This window comes from Lactuca saligna, chromosome 1 (assembly GCF_052625555.1).
Source record: "Lactuca saligna cultivar CGN05327 chromosome 1, ASM5262555v1, whole genome shotgun sequence".
Classification (NCBI taxonomy): Eukaryota; Viridiplantae; Streptophyta; class Magnoliopsida; order Asterales; family Asteraceae; genus Lactuca; species Lactuca saligna.
Genome location: NC_136417.1, coordinates 81,955,284 through 81,968,732, shown reverse-complemented (window position 1 = coordinate 81,968,732; position 13,449 = coordinate 81,955,284).

The following is a 13,449-nucleotide window of genomic DNA, read 5'->3' as shown; positions in this document are numbered from 1 at the left end:
ACTTACACTAAGGACTTTGATTTCGACCAAGGGTTGGCCGTTGACTTTTAGGGTTTGGTCATCAATGTGGCCTTTGGGCCAAGAGAGAGATAAAATAGTCTTTTACCCATAAGAGGGTGTTATGAGAGGATTTATTCTAGTCTCGAGAGTTATATTCATGAGAGTATTTGCCTTACGTGTTGGGCGGTGGCGAGTTCGAGATTCGAGTGTGGGGATATCTGCTTTCTACTTGCCAGGTGAGTCTTCTCACTATACTTTACCTTGAGTAGGTAACCAGAGTTATGTGATCAGAGTATTTGTATGCTATATGTATGTGATGTGTTGTACTGCATTATTTCTATGTGATCTATGTTGTGCACGTTTATAGAGTTTGAACCGGAAGGTTCCCAGAGTTAGAACCTGAGGGTTCACAGAGTTTGGGTGCACGGACCCATAGAGTTATAGCCTCGAGTGGCTAATATGTGTTATGTGTGGTATTTTGGGGAACTCACTAAGCTTTGTGCTTACAGTGTTTTGTGTGATGTTTTTCAGGTTTCTTTCAGTATCACGGGACGGCACCGACTTGATTGTACACACCAGAGAAAGAGTCATATTTTGGAGGATCCTGGTTTTCTATGCAAGTGAAAATGGAGTCATGTTTTGTAAATCAAATATGAATGAGATTTTAAACAAGTGTTTCTAAGAATAAAATGTTTATTTTAAATGAAAATTTTGTCTTGAAATTTACGGTGTTACACAATGCACATCTGGTGTGAGCCATCTTTTTTCTTAACAAAAAGGATAGGTGCTCCCCACGGAGAACTGCTCAACTGAATAAACCCCTTCCCCAGCAGCTTCTGAAGTTGTGAGGATAACTCCTGCATCTCTGGAGGCGCAAAGCGATAGGGTACCTTGGTGGCATACATTGCTCTCTTGTCAGCTATGGAAACTCTCAATGGCCTACTCAATGCCTCTTGACTAATACTGATGTGCTGACTAAAAGTAAAAGATACAAAAGACCGACTTGTACCCGAGTCAAATAACACCAAGGCAGGTACAGAACTCACAAGAAAAGTACCTACGCATATCATAATATAAGCACAATATCTCAACATAAAAGTAAATACATGAAAGAATATATACCAGCCACGACATCGGACGCTGCGCGGACCTCTTCCGCAGTCAACTGTAAGGCTCTCCCTCGTGCCTTCGGTGCCTCGGCCTTTACGGGCCGACTATCTGTAACTCTCACTGCAGCAAGGGCAGATCCCTCAGATGCTCCATGAGCTGTCCCTCGCAACTGTGGACACTTTGCCTTCCGGTGTCCGGTCTAGTTGCAGTGAAAACATATTGCAAACCCCGCTCTGCACACCCCATTGCCACATTTGCCTTCCGGTGTCCGGTCTGGTTGCAGTGAAAACATATTGTCCCTCATTGCCACATTTGTAGCAAGACCCCGCTCTGCACACCCCATCGTGGCTCTTGCCGCACTTTTTGCAAGTGTGGCCCTTCTGACTCCCATATCTCGAATCAGCGGGTTTGGCCCGCTTGGCTGCCGGCTGAGACTGTACCGATCATCGATCTCTCCCCTAAGACTCAGCCTCCTCCTTATCCTGGGTCTCCAGCTCTATATCCCTCTTCCGGGCATTTACCTGAAGCTCAACAAATGTCTGGTACATCGAGTTCGTCATGATCTCGAGTATATCTCTCCTCAAAATGCTCAAATAACGGCTCATACGTGCCTGCTCGGAGGACACGTGCTCTGGGCAGAACATCGCCTGCTCATGGAACATCCTTGTAATCACTGTAACAGAATCAGTACCCTGCTTGAGGGTCAAAAACTCCTGTGCCAAACGTTCCATCTGTACACGGGGAACGTACTCATCTCGGAACATAGTAGTGAACCTCTCCCAAGTCACTGCAACAAGCTCAGCAGGTGAATAATGCACCGTCACAAACTTCCACCAGTCCTTCGCTCCCAAGCGAAGCTCGTTCAATGCGAATCGGACTCCCAAATGCTCTGGACTCCCGGAATCGCAAACTCCAGTGGTTTTGTCTTGCTGAACTCCCGGAACAGCATCGCATCACCACCGTGCGGTCTAGCTGTAGCTACAACTGCAGTGGCCGCAGCAACCGCAGCATCATAAAGAGCAGTGTATCTTTCATCAAATGTCTCTATCAACGTGGTCTTGATAGACCCGAACATCTCTGGAATCTCAAAGAGGATGGCAGCAGCCACCTCATCATGAATCATCTGGCAGAGCTACTCGTCGCTCACACCCCCTCCACTAGTCCCTGGTCTGTGGCGCATCCCCACCATGATGCCTCTCTAAAATACAACACAAGGTATCAGAAACTCGCTCGGGTGCACACACACACTCGATATCCCAATCCTAGATGATCTCTGGTACCCTAAGGATTCTTACTTGGGCTACGCACTAACTCGGTGCCTTCGGTAGTACGGGACCAATACTACCGACCACACCGCGTCAGCATTCATCCCAAGTCCTCCTCCCAAAGTCCCAAGTTCCAAGCACTCTACTCTCTTAAATCATATGCTACTCACTAGCTGATCTCTCATAAGCTCCTCGCTAATATTTAAACACTCTCAAGCATCCCTAGCAGCTCCTAGACTAAGGCATCATATATCTGGCCACTCTAGTCCTAATAAGGTACCTAATCTACTCTAGCATGCATAATATAGCTCATCATATAACATAACATAATATATCTCGTAATTCTTATTACAAGGGTATTTTGGGAAATCACCGTTCGGGCGTTGGCTGATCGTACACACGGCTATGCTTTGTTTTTCTCAAAACTCTTTTTTTTTAAAATTGTTTTGTTATCAAAAAAAAATCCCCAAATCCTCAGTTTTAGTTCAAATACGCCCGAAGATGCATCCGAATCCCTCAAACCAAGGCTCTGATACCAACTTGTAACACCGTAAAAATTAAAATAATTTTTCACGTTTTCAAAACACATTCATTAATAAAATCTCATTGTATCGTATCATTGTTCACAAAACATTTCCCAAGATCAAATAATAATAAATTTCGCGGGTGTGTGTATAGATCATGTCGGCGCCTTCCCGCAATCATCACTAGTACCTGAAACACATAACACATAACATTATAAGCATAAAGCTTAGTTAGTTCCCCAAAATACCACACATAAGACATACTAGCCACTCGAGGCTATAACTCTGTGGGCCCTAACTCTGTGGAGCCTGTGGTCCTAGCTCTGTGAACCTTCCAATTCTAACTCTGATATACACATGGCATAAATAACATAGAAATAATGTAGTGCAACACATCACATAAATAGCATAAAATAACTCTATCACATAACTCTAATTATAACTCAAGATAAAGTATAGTAAGAAGACTCACCTCAGATGTCTCGGTAAATCTATGACTCTGTAACAGTATAGTCTAGCCTCCGCCTAATCACATAAAATACACTCATAAATATAACTCTCGAGACTAGACCCAACCCTCTCTTAGCACCCTCAGATGAGTAAAAGACCATTTTACCCCTCTCTTGACTCAAAGACCCCATTGTTGACCAATCCCTAAAACTCAACAAAGTTAACGGTCAAACTTTGACCTGACTCGTTGAGTGCACTTGGGCGACTCGGCGAGTCTACACGTGTCCACTATCTCTCTAGCCTCTCATGACACGTCGAGCCTTCCCCCTGCTCGACAGGTTACACCTGGCATGAATCGCGGGGCCACCCCGACTCAACTCGTCGAGTTTAATTATGAACTCAGCGGGTTCCACCTGTAATCCTCTACCGCCTTCTGACTCACCCAGTCATTCCCTCAACTCGACAAGTTACTCACTGAGTGACTTACGGGAAACCCTAGACCTACTCGCCGAGTCTGTTCTTGGGACTCGGCGAGTTCATGCCATGTTATACAAAAATGACCTCCTGAGGTCAGATGTGTTCCTCTAACCCATAGATCTGCCCTCCTTGATCATAATAAACACGTAAAGTTTGGATCTTGATGCCCATGCAAAGACCCTATGGCTCTATTTGAAGAAATGGCCTCAATGCCACCCTAAGCTCATATAACCCAATGACACCCCATAAAGATCAAGGGGCTTAGATCTCTGGACCTCTTTGGATCCAAATCCGCAGCCCCAACACAAGAAGGGACCAATTGCACTTACAATCATACTCTAAATGGGCTAGAAACCATAACTCTCAAGGATTAACACCCAAAACTGAAGAAGGATCGAATATATACCTCAAGATGAAGTCCTTAAGCTCTGAAATCCACAGATTAGCTTCCTCTTGCCTTGGTCACCTTCTTCTTGCAAAATCACCCACACAAGGATCAAAAATGGCTTCCTTTCTCTCTCAAAATGCTCACACACTCTGGGTCTCTCTCTATCAACTGGTAGCCGCAAATCAAGGCCATAAGGGCCTTTAAATAGGTCTCAAACCCCGGAAATTAGGGTTTCATTAAACAGCATGGACTCGCCGAGTCCACTAGTCGACTCACCGTGTCCAGTCATTAACCCGGATGGAAATTCGCGACTCTACTCGGTGAGTCTAAGCATCAACTCGCCGAGTCTCTCTCAAAATCTCCAAAATAATAAATAAATAATGTACCTAGAAATCCGGATGTTACAATTCTCCCCCACTAGAATCAGGCTTCATCCTCGAAGTCTTACTCTGCAAATAGCTCTGGATACTGCTCACGTATCTGTCGCTCTGGCTCCCAAGTCAGCTTGGACCCTTTTCGATGCTACCACTGGACCTGCACCTTAGGCGCTTCCTTGTTTCTCAGAACCTTGATCTTCCGATCCCTAATCACAACCTGTCTCTCAACATAGTTCAGGATTGCATTCACCTGAATATCCTCTAATGGTACCACTGCTGATTCGTCGGCAATACATTTCCTTAGCTGCGATACGTGAAATGTGACATGAAACTGGCCCAACTCTGCAGGTAACTCTAACCGGTAGGCTACCCGACCTACCCTCGCAATCACTCGGAATGGACCAATATAATGGGCCCCAGCTTGCCCCTCTTCCTGAACTGGATCACCCCTTTCCAAGGAGATACCTTCAGGAGTACGAAGTCACTGACCTAGAACTCGAGCTCTGACTGCTGTCTATCCGCATAACTCTTCTGACGGCTCTGGGCCGTCAGTAACCTTTGTCTGACCTGCTGAATCTGCTCGTTCGTCTGAAGCACAATCTTGGTACTACCCATCACACGTTGCCCTACCTCTCCCCAGCAAATGGGGGTCCGACACTTCCTCCCATACAACAGCTCAAAGGGTGGCATACCGATGCTTGAATGATGGTTGTTGTTATAGGAAAACTCAACCAAAGGTAAAAATGTGTCCCAACTCCCTCCAAAATCCAGTACACATGCCCGAAGCATGTCCTCGAGCGTCTGAATCGTCCGCTCGCTCTGTCCGTCAGTCTGTGGGTGGTATGTGGTGCTAAAATGCAGCTTCGTACCCAATTCCTCATGAAACTTCTTCCAGAACCTGGAAGTGAAACGCACATCTTGATCCGAGACAATCGAGATCGGTACCCCATGTCGTGATACCACCTCCTTCACGTACAACTCTGCCAACCTCTCAGTAGACGAGCTCTCACTGATAGAAAGGAAATGAGCGCTCTTCATCAACCTGTCCACAATCACCCAAATTGCATCGACACCACTCGCAGTCCTCGGCAATTTGGTGATGAAATCCATGGTAATATGTTCCCATTTCCACTCAGGAATCTCTAACAACTGCAGCTTACCATATGGACACTGGTTCTCGGCCTTAACCCAGCGACAGGTCAAGTACCTCTCAATGAACCATGCAACATCTCTCTTCATACAGGGCCAACAATACTCTTTCTTCAGGTCCAAATACATCTTAGTGGCCCCGGGATGGATCGAAAACTTCGATCTATGCACCTCCTTCATCAAGATGGTGCGTGTTCTGCCCACAAACGGCACCCAAATCCATCCCTGAAAGGTCATAAGCCCTCGACTATCAGTGACGAACTCCAATACCTGCCCGATAACCCTCTCCGTCTTACGGTTCTCAGGTCTCACGACCTCAGCGTGGGCCCCTCGAATGGCGTCAAATACTGGGGTCATCACTGTCAGCCTCATACAAACATCCTGTATTGGGGCGCCCTCCGCCCTACGACTTAGGGCATCGGCTACAACGTTAGCCTTGCCCGGGTGATACAGTATCTCACAATCGTAATCCTTCACCACATCCAACCATCTCCTTTGTCGCATGTTTAGATTGGGCTGATCCATTAAATACTTCAGGCTCTTATGGTCCGTGTATATGGTACACCGAACCCCATACAGATAGTGACGCCAGATCTTGAGAGCGAACACCACTGCCCCCAACTCCAGATCGTGGGTGGGATACATCATCTCATGAGGCTTCAGCTGCCTCGATGCGTATGCTATCACATGCCCCCTCTGCATAAGCACCGCCCCTAACCCTGATATTGATGCATCACAATACACCATGAAGTACTCCATCCCCTCCAGGAGGGCTAACACCGGGGCTTCGCATAGTCTCTGGCGAAGTGTCTTGAAGGAGGCCTACTGCTCTGGGCCCCATGAAAAAGCAACAACCTTTCGGGTCAACTTGGTGAGTGGCACGACGATCTTGTAGAAATCTCTAATAAATCTCCGATAGTACCCAACCAACCCTAGGAAACTCCTGATCTCGGTAGGTGACCTCGGCACCTCCCAAATCATCGCTGCCTGAATCTTGACCGCATCGACCAATATCCCTTTCAGGTTAACGAGGTGCCCTAGGAACTAGACCTCTCGTAACCAGAAATCACACTTGGAGAATTTGGCATAAAGCCTCTCCGATCTCAAAACTCTAAGGTTCTCTCTCAAATGTTCCTCATGTTGCTCTATGGATCTCAAATACACCAATATGTCGTCGATGAACACGATCACCGAGCGATCCAACATCGGCCTGCACACACTGTTCATGAGATCCACGAACACTGTTGGTGCATTGGTGAGCCCGAAAGGCATCACCACGAACTTGTAATGCTCGTAACGAGTCTTGAATGTTGTCTTCTGGATGTCCTCATATTGCACCCTCACCTGATGATATCCAGACCTCAAATCGATCTTGGAGAACCAAGATGCTCCATGTAACTGATCTGTAACGACCATAAATTTTAACAAATTTTAAACATTTCAAAACATCCTAATTTCTTTAAGTTTTTACAAAAAGTATTTCAATACATTTATTATCAGAGATTCGCAGAACCATAACATAAAACATAAGCACGAGGAGCGGTACGATCATGCCTTTGCCTTGCCACGGTCTACTGAAGAACCTGAAAACATTAAACCACAACTGTAAGGCCGAAAGCTTAGTGAGATACCCCCAAAATACCAACCACATATACCATACACACATAACATGCTATATCATAACAAATCACAGAACAGCCATGCATACCGGGTCTACTGTGGGACTGGTCCGCCGTGTCGGGCCTTCAGTCCACCGGGTCCACCCTCCGAGTCTATTCAGGTCCCTTGAGTCTACAGTGTGGTTGGTCAGCCCGCACCGGGCCTTCAACCCACCTGGTCCACTCTCTGAGTCTATATTATGACTGGTCCGCCCGCATCAGGCCTTCAGTCGGCCTGGTCCACTCTCCGAGCCTCGGCACATTTGGTCCGCCCTCATGGGGCCTATAGCATATCTGGACCGCTCGCTGGGCCTTCGGAATAACTGGTCCGCCCTGGGTATGTCGGCCTACATCACAAAGCAGGTCCCGCCTCAACCCAACCCCAGTCAAACAATCATGTGCACATAAACATACAACAATTCACATTCAATCAAACCGATCTAGCAGATCACGTAACACGACATACTCTAAGCAGGATACCAAACTAACAGGTCACTAGCATAGCATCATCCTATATACCAGGATACCGACCTTACCCAGGTCTCAAACATATACCATCGTAACTACTAGGATGCAAACATAGTAAAACAGCAATATAACAACAATACCCAGATTACAATCCGATAAAGGGCCGGCCTTGGTGCCTTAGACCCTGTTGATATAGTGAGGATAACTCACCTTGCAACTGCTGACTGAAAAGATAAGATCACGCTGCTCCAATATCCAACACGAACTCCACCTCTGATAAACCCGAAAGACTAAACCCAATAAATACCACAAAATACCAAAATGCCCTTAGAAGTCAACTGGTCAACTCTTGGTCAAAGTCAAAGTCAAAGTCAGCCTTCTGGCTGACTCTACTCGCCGAGTCAGCCCGCTGACTCATCGAGTCCCCCAACACTCAAAAGTGTCATTTCAACTCACTGAGTCATCCCTTGACTCACTGATTCTTAGCTTAACTAGGAAAGGCTAAGACCTCAAGATCAGACTCACCGAGTCCAAGAACAGACTCTCCGAGTCCAAGGCTATCTTCAACCAACTTGCCGAGTTGTTCTTCCAACTTGTCGAGTTCCTGCCCACCTACAACCAACTCGCCGAGTACACCCTTGTGACTTACTGAGTACCACTCACTCTTAACCCATATAGAAGCCTTCTAGGCCATGCAGTTGATCCAAAAGGTAGATCTACCCTTCTACAACCCATCCATCACGTAAAGTGGAAAACTTTACGTGAATCCAAAGAGATCTAAGCATTTTACAATCTAGGGCTAGGGTTTTGGACAAGATGACTTCACCAAACACTGAAGAATAGGGACTTTAATGCACTCTAGACCTTCTGCATTCCAGATCTGAGGTAGCAACCTCAGATCTAACCTTCAAACTCTAAATACCACAAGCTAAACTTTCCACAGATTCCAAGATGATGAATCTAGATGAATAACTGCCCAAGAAACGAAGTAATACCTCAAAAGGAAGCCCCAACAGAAGAGAAATATGATTCTTAGCAAAGCCCCCTGCTCCAAGCCTCCTATCTCTCCAAGATCTCCTCCAAAATCGCTTCTCCAAGGTTCCAATGCCCTCAAATCACTCACAAACACACCTTAGGGTTTTTTGGACTTCAAGATAAGGTAAAGAGGCTGGGGAGAGGGTATAATGTCCTTTATATAGGGCTCATCCCCCAAAATTAGGGTTTTCTTCACTCAACGCCTACTCGCCGAGTCCAGCCTTGGACTCGCCGAGTTGGCCACTTAACACGCAACCTGAGTCGCGACCCTACTCGCCGAGTCCACCCATGGACTCGCCGAGTTGCCCTTTCATATTTATACTTTGAACACTGAACTTGAACTCCTGGACTCGGGATGTTACAATTCTCCCCCACTTAAATTAGGCTTCGTCCTCGAAGCCTACGGCAACACAACTTCAGAACTACTCTCGCAATACACCTCCTGGCATTAACCAGACCAGATACCTCAAAACACAACCATCGAAACCCGAAATCCAACTTTCTCTCTTCTTGCGGTGTTCTGACCCCCGCCTCAAGCCGGCCACCGGCCTCATCCTCTGATAACCACACCTAACCACCGAGTACCACTCCCTGATACTTCACTTGCTCCAAGTTACAACAATCATTTGGCTCATATGAGCTAGAAATAATTCCCCGAACCACCAGAATCCCGGTATGAATTCAACTTTACCCACTCCATGCTAACAGGATGATACATCCCTTAATCTCATAGCAACTCTCATAAGTTCCCCTCCGCAATCTCATACCCATGCTGAACTGGCTCTAGCACCCTCGGGTTAGAAAACCCGATATACTGAAAATACCTCCAAACATCCCCCAGGATGAATTACCACTACATACACAATTTCTTAACCGAAATCGAGCTGGGAATCCAAGACTCCATCTCTGCATCCCTTACGAGCCTCTTGACTTTACACCCTCGAAATTTCCTTCCGTGACCTCGGCAGACATCCAAACCGAATGTGATTCCATATCACCGCCGCACACACTGTGCAATAACCATAATTGAAGCACTCCAATCATAACTCCACACTACTGTTTTCACTTCTGTGAACTTACACTCCCTCTCGGAGCTACATTCCTTTCCTTTTTCCTTACCAAGGAGATCCACTTGGCTGCCTTGACACTACCACAAGTGCCACGGTACTCACCCAATACTACACCATTTCCTTATGGCATAACCGCTATCCCATGCACCACACATACTCTGAATCCGCTCGTAGGGACTCTCGAGTCCATGCACTACCTCCACTAAACGTGATCAATATTCGGGGCCAGACCTTCTAACACTAACATATCGCGACATACTCAATCCATTTCCTCGCATCGATCTAACGACACATGCAGAGTCTTCAGCATGACTGGACCGCCTTACCAGGCCTTCAGCCAAACTGGACCACTCTCAGAACCTTCAGCAGACCTGGACCACCCTCCAGGGCCTTCAGTCTGGCTGGACCGTTCTCCAAGCCTTCGGCCTGACTGGTATGCCGACCGGCCTTCAGTCTATCCGGACCGCTCAACTAGCACTTCAACATTCCGAGTTACTCCTTCGGGAAACTCCTCCAATGCATATTGTTCTAGCCCTCTAGGGGTTCCGAACTCTACCTCCATCCCATATACTCAGTCCCGGACCGATCCTAGGCCTTCCACAATCAATCGCTCTTGGTCTGTATCCCACTTCGCATGCCTACCACTTACTCATACTAGCCTACGCTTTTGGCTGGCCGAAACACTGTTGAGTCCCACGCAGCTAAAATAACTCTCATGCTCACCGATCTTCCGTAGAATTCTCCAATTCTCCCCCACTTAGAGCACTGACTATCAACCACCGGTCGCCATCATCGACCTCCCTCAACAACCCTTCACGACACAAACACTTACACGTGAACTGATTTCAACTGACACAAGCCACCTTCGCAATCAGATATCAACGATGATCATCCCGGGCTCGAAAGAAACTCGATCTTCAGGTAACCACTCCTCAGACTGCAGATGCTACCCGTTATTTAGACCAAACACCCGATTGCCACTATTAACCCTCATGAATGATAACCCTCAAAAATCAATGAATGCAATACCGAAAACCACACAACGAGACTAGCAGATAAACAATACCCCATAATAATCATAAAATAATAAGAAATCAAGAAGAAACATACTCGCAGCTGCATCCGTTACTACCATGACCTCCTCCGCTGTAAGCTGGAAAGCTCGACCCTGAGCCCTTGGGGGCTCCGCTCCACCCTGACCTCTACCCATGATCCTCAATGTGGCCAGTGCTGGAGCCTGCACCGGTCCCGCAGCAAGCTGTGGACAGTTGACCCTCAAGTGCCCAACCTGATGACAATGATAACAGATCCTCAAATCCCGACCCAGGGCTGCCTACTGACAATCCCTCGCATAGTGCCCCTCCTTTCCGCACTTGTGGCATGCACTACCAGACCGACAAACTCCGATGTGACCCTTCCCACACTTCCCACAAGTGTGGCTGCTCTGATCTCCCAATCTACCATCGACGGTCTTAGACCGTTTCGGTGTCGGCTACGACTACACCGGAGCCTGCCTCTGCTCTCGTAACTGCAACTCAATCTCCAACACTCGCCGCCTGGCGGCCTCCTATAACTCTAACAAGGTCTCGCACCTCTGCGTAGACACGAACTTCCTGATATCCCTCTTGAGCATACTCATATATTGGGACATTTGAGCCTGCTGCGAAGCAAACTCGGGGCAAACCATCGCCCTCTCAGTGAACATCCTGGTGATCTCCGTCACCGACTCCAAATCCTACTTTAGCTCAAGGAACTCCTGAGCCAATCTCTCCCTCTCAACCTGCGGAACATAACGAGTGCTAAACATCTCTTGGAACTGATCCCATGAAACTGCAGCCGTCTGTGCATCCGAATATGACCCCGTGGTCAATCTCCACCAATCCTTTTCTCCAAGCCTCAACAGGTTCAGAGCACACCTCACCCTCAGATTAGCAGGGCATGAACATGTGAAGAAACATCCTCCCATGTCTGACAACCATCTCATAGCAACAATCGGGTCCTCAACTCCATAAAAGGTAGGGAGCTTCATATTATCGAAGTCCCAATACTAGAAACCTCTACCAGCTCCTCCCCCTGCCGCTGTAGCTGCCACGACATCCGTCTCTGTGAGAGCTGCATAACGCTCATCAAAATACTCAACCATGGCGGTCTTGATCGACCCAAACAGTTCCGGCAGCTCGGCCCGGAACAACGCAGCAACCTCATCATGAAGGATCTCACGAATCCTAGCATCCAACTCGCCTGTGCTCATCTGACCAATAACCTCGGGCTGTACTGACCCACCCTGACCTCCCTCTCCTGCTCCCGATCCTAACCTGGATCTGCTCCCAGCATGCCTCGTGACCACCGTACTGAAAAACATCACAAAATCTCAGATACTTTCCACTAACCCGGGAACCAACTCCCAACTTAGCCCTAGAGGTCATGGTTTCCCTGATACGCATATGGGTCCTGTGCTTTCAGTAGTATGGGCCCATACTACCTTCCACACCTACCCATATTTGTATGAAGTACTACCACAACACACTAGTGAAAAATATACATAACAAGCGCTCAATCCTAACTCCTAGAGGAACAATGGAAATCTCATACAGAGGGAAACCCTAGGCTAGCAGGCATCATAAAACAGGCAACATTATCATGAAATCCTGAAGATCCCTAGCCTAGTACTAGCATGATGTTCTTTCAAAGCTTGAAAACAAATATCATGTATGGTATTTTGGGGTTACTTATTGGCTTCGGCTGATCGTACCTCCGCGTCCTCTTTTTTCTTACTTTGGAAACCATTTTAAATTCTCTTTTAAAAACACTCCCTGATTTGAGACTGGATTCACATGAATGTTCCTCCAATTCACTCAAACCAAGGCTCTGATATCAACTAGTAACAACCATAAATTTCAACAAATTTTAAACTTTTCAAAACATTCCAATTTCTTTAAGTTTTTACAAAAAGGTTTTCAATACATTTATTATCAGAGATTCCCAGAACCATAACATAAAACATAAGCACGCGGAGCGGTACGATCACACCTTTGCCTTGCCATGGTCTCCTGAAGAACCTGAAAACATTAAACCACAACTGTAAGGCCGAAAGCTTAGTGAGATACCCCCAAAATACCAACCACATATACCATACACACATAACATGCATATTGGGTCTACTGTGTGACTGGTCCGCCGTGTCGGGCCTTACGTCCACCGGGTCCACCCTCCGAGTCTAGTCATGTCCCTTGAGTCTACAGTGTGGTGGGTCCACCCGCACCGGGCCTTCAACCCACCTGGTCCACTCTCTGAGTCTACAGTATGACTGGTCCTCCCGCATTGGGCCTTCAGTCGGCCTGGTCCACTCTCCGAGCATCGGCACATCTGGTCCTCCCTCGTGGGGCCTACAGCCTATCCGGACCGCTCGTTGGGCCTTCAGAATAACCGGTCCGCCCTGGGTATGTTGGCCTAGAGCACAAAGCAGGTCCCGCTTCAA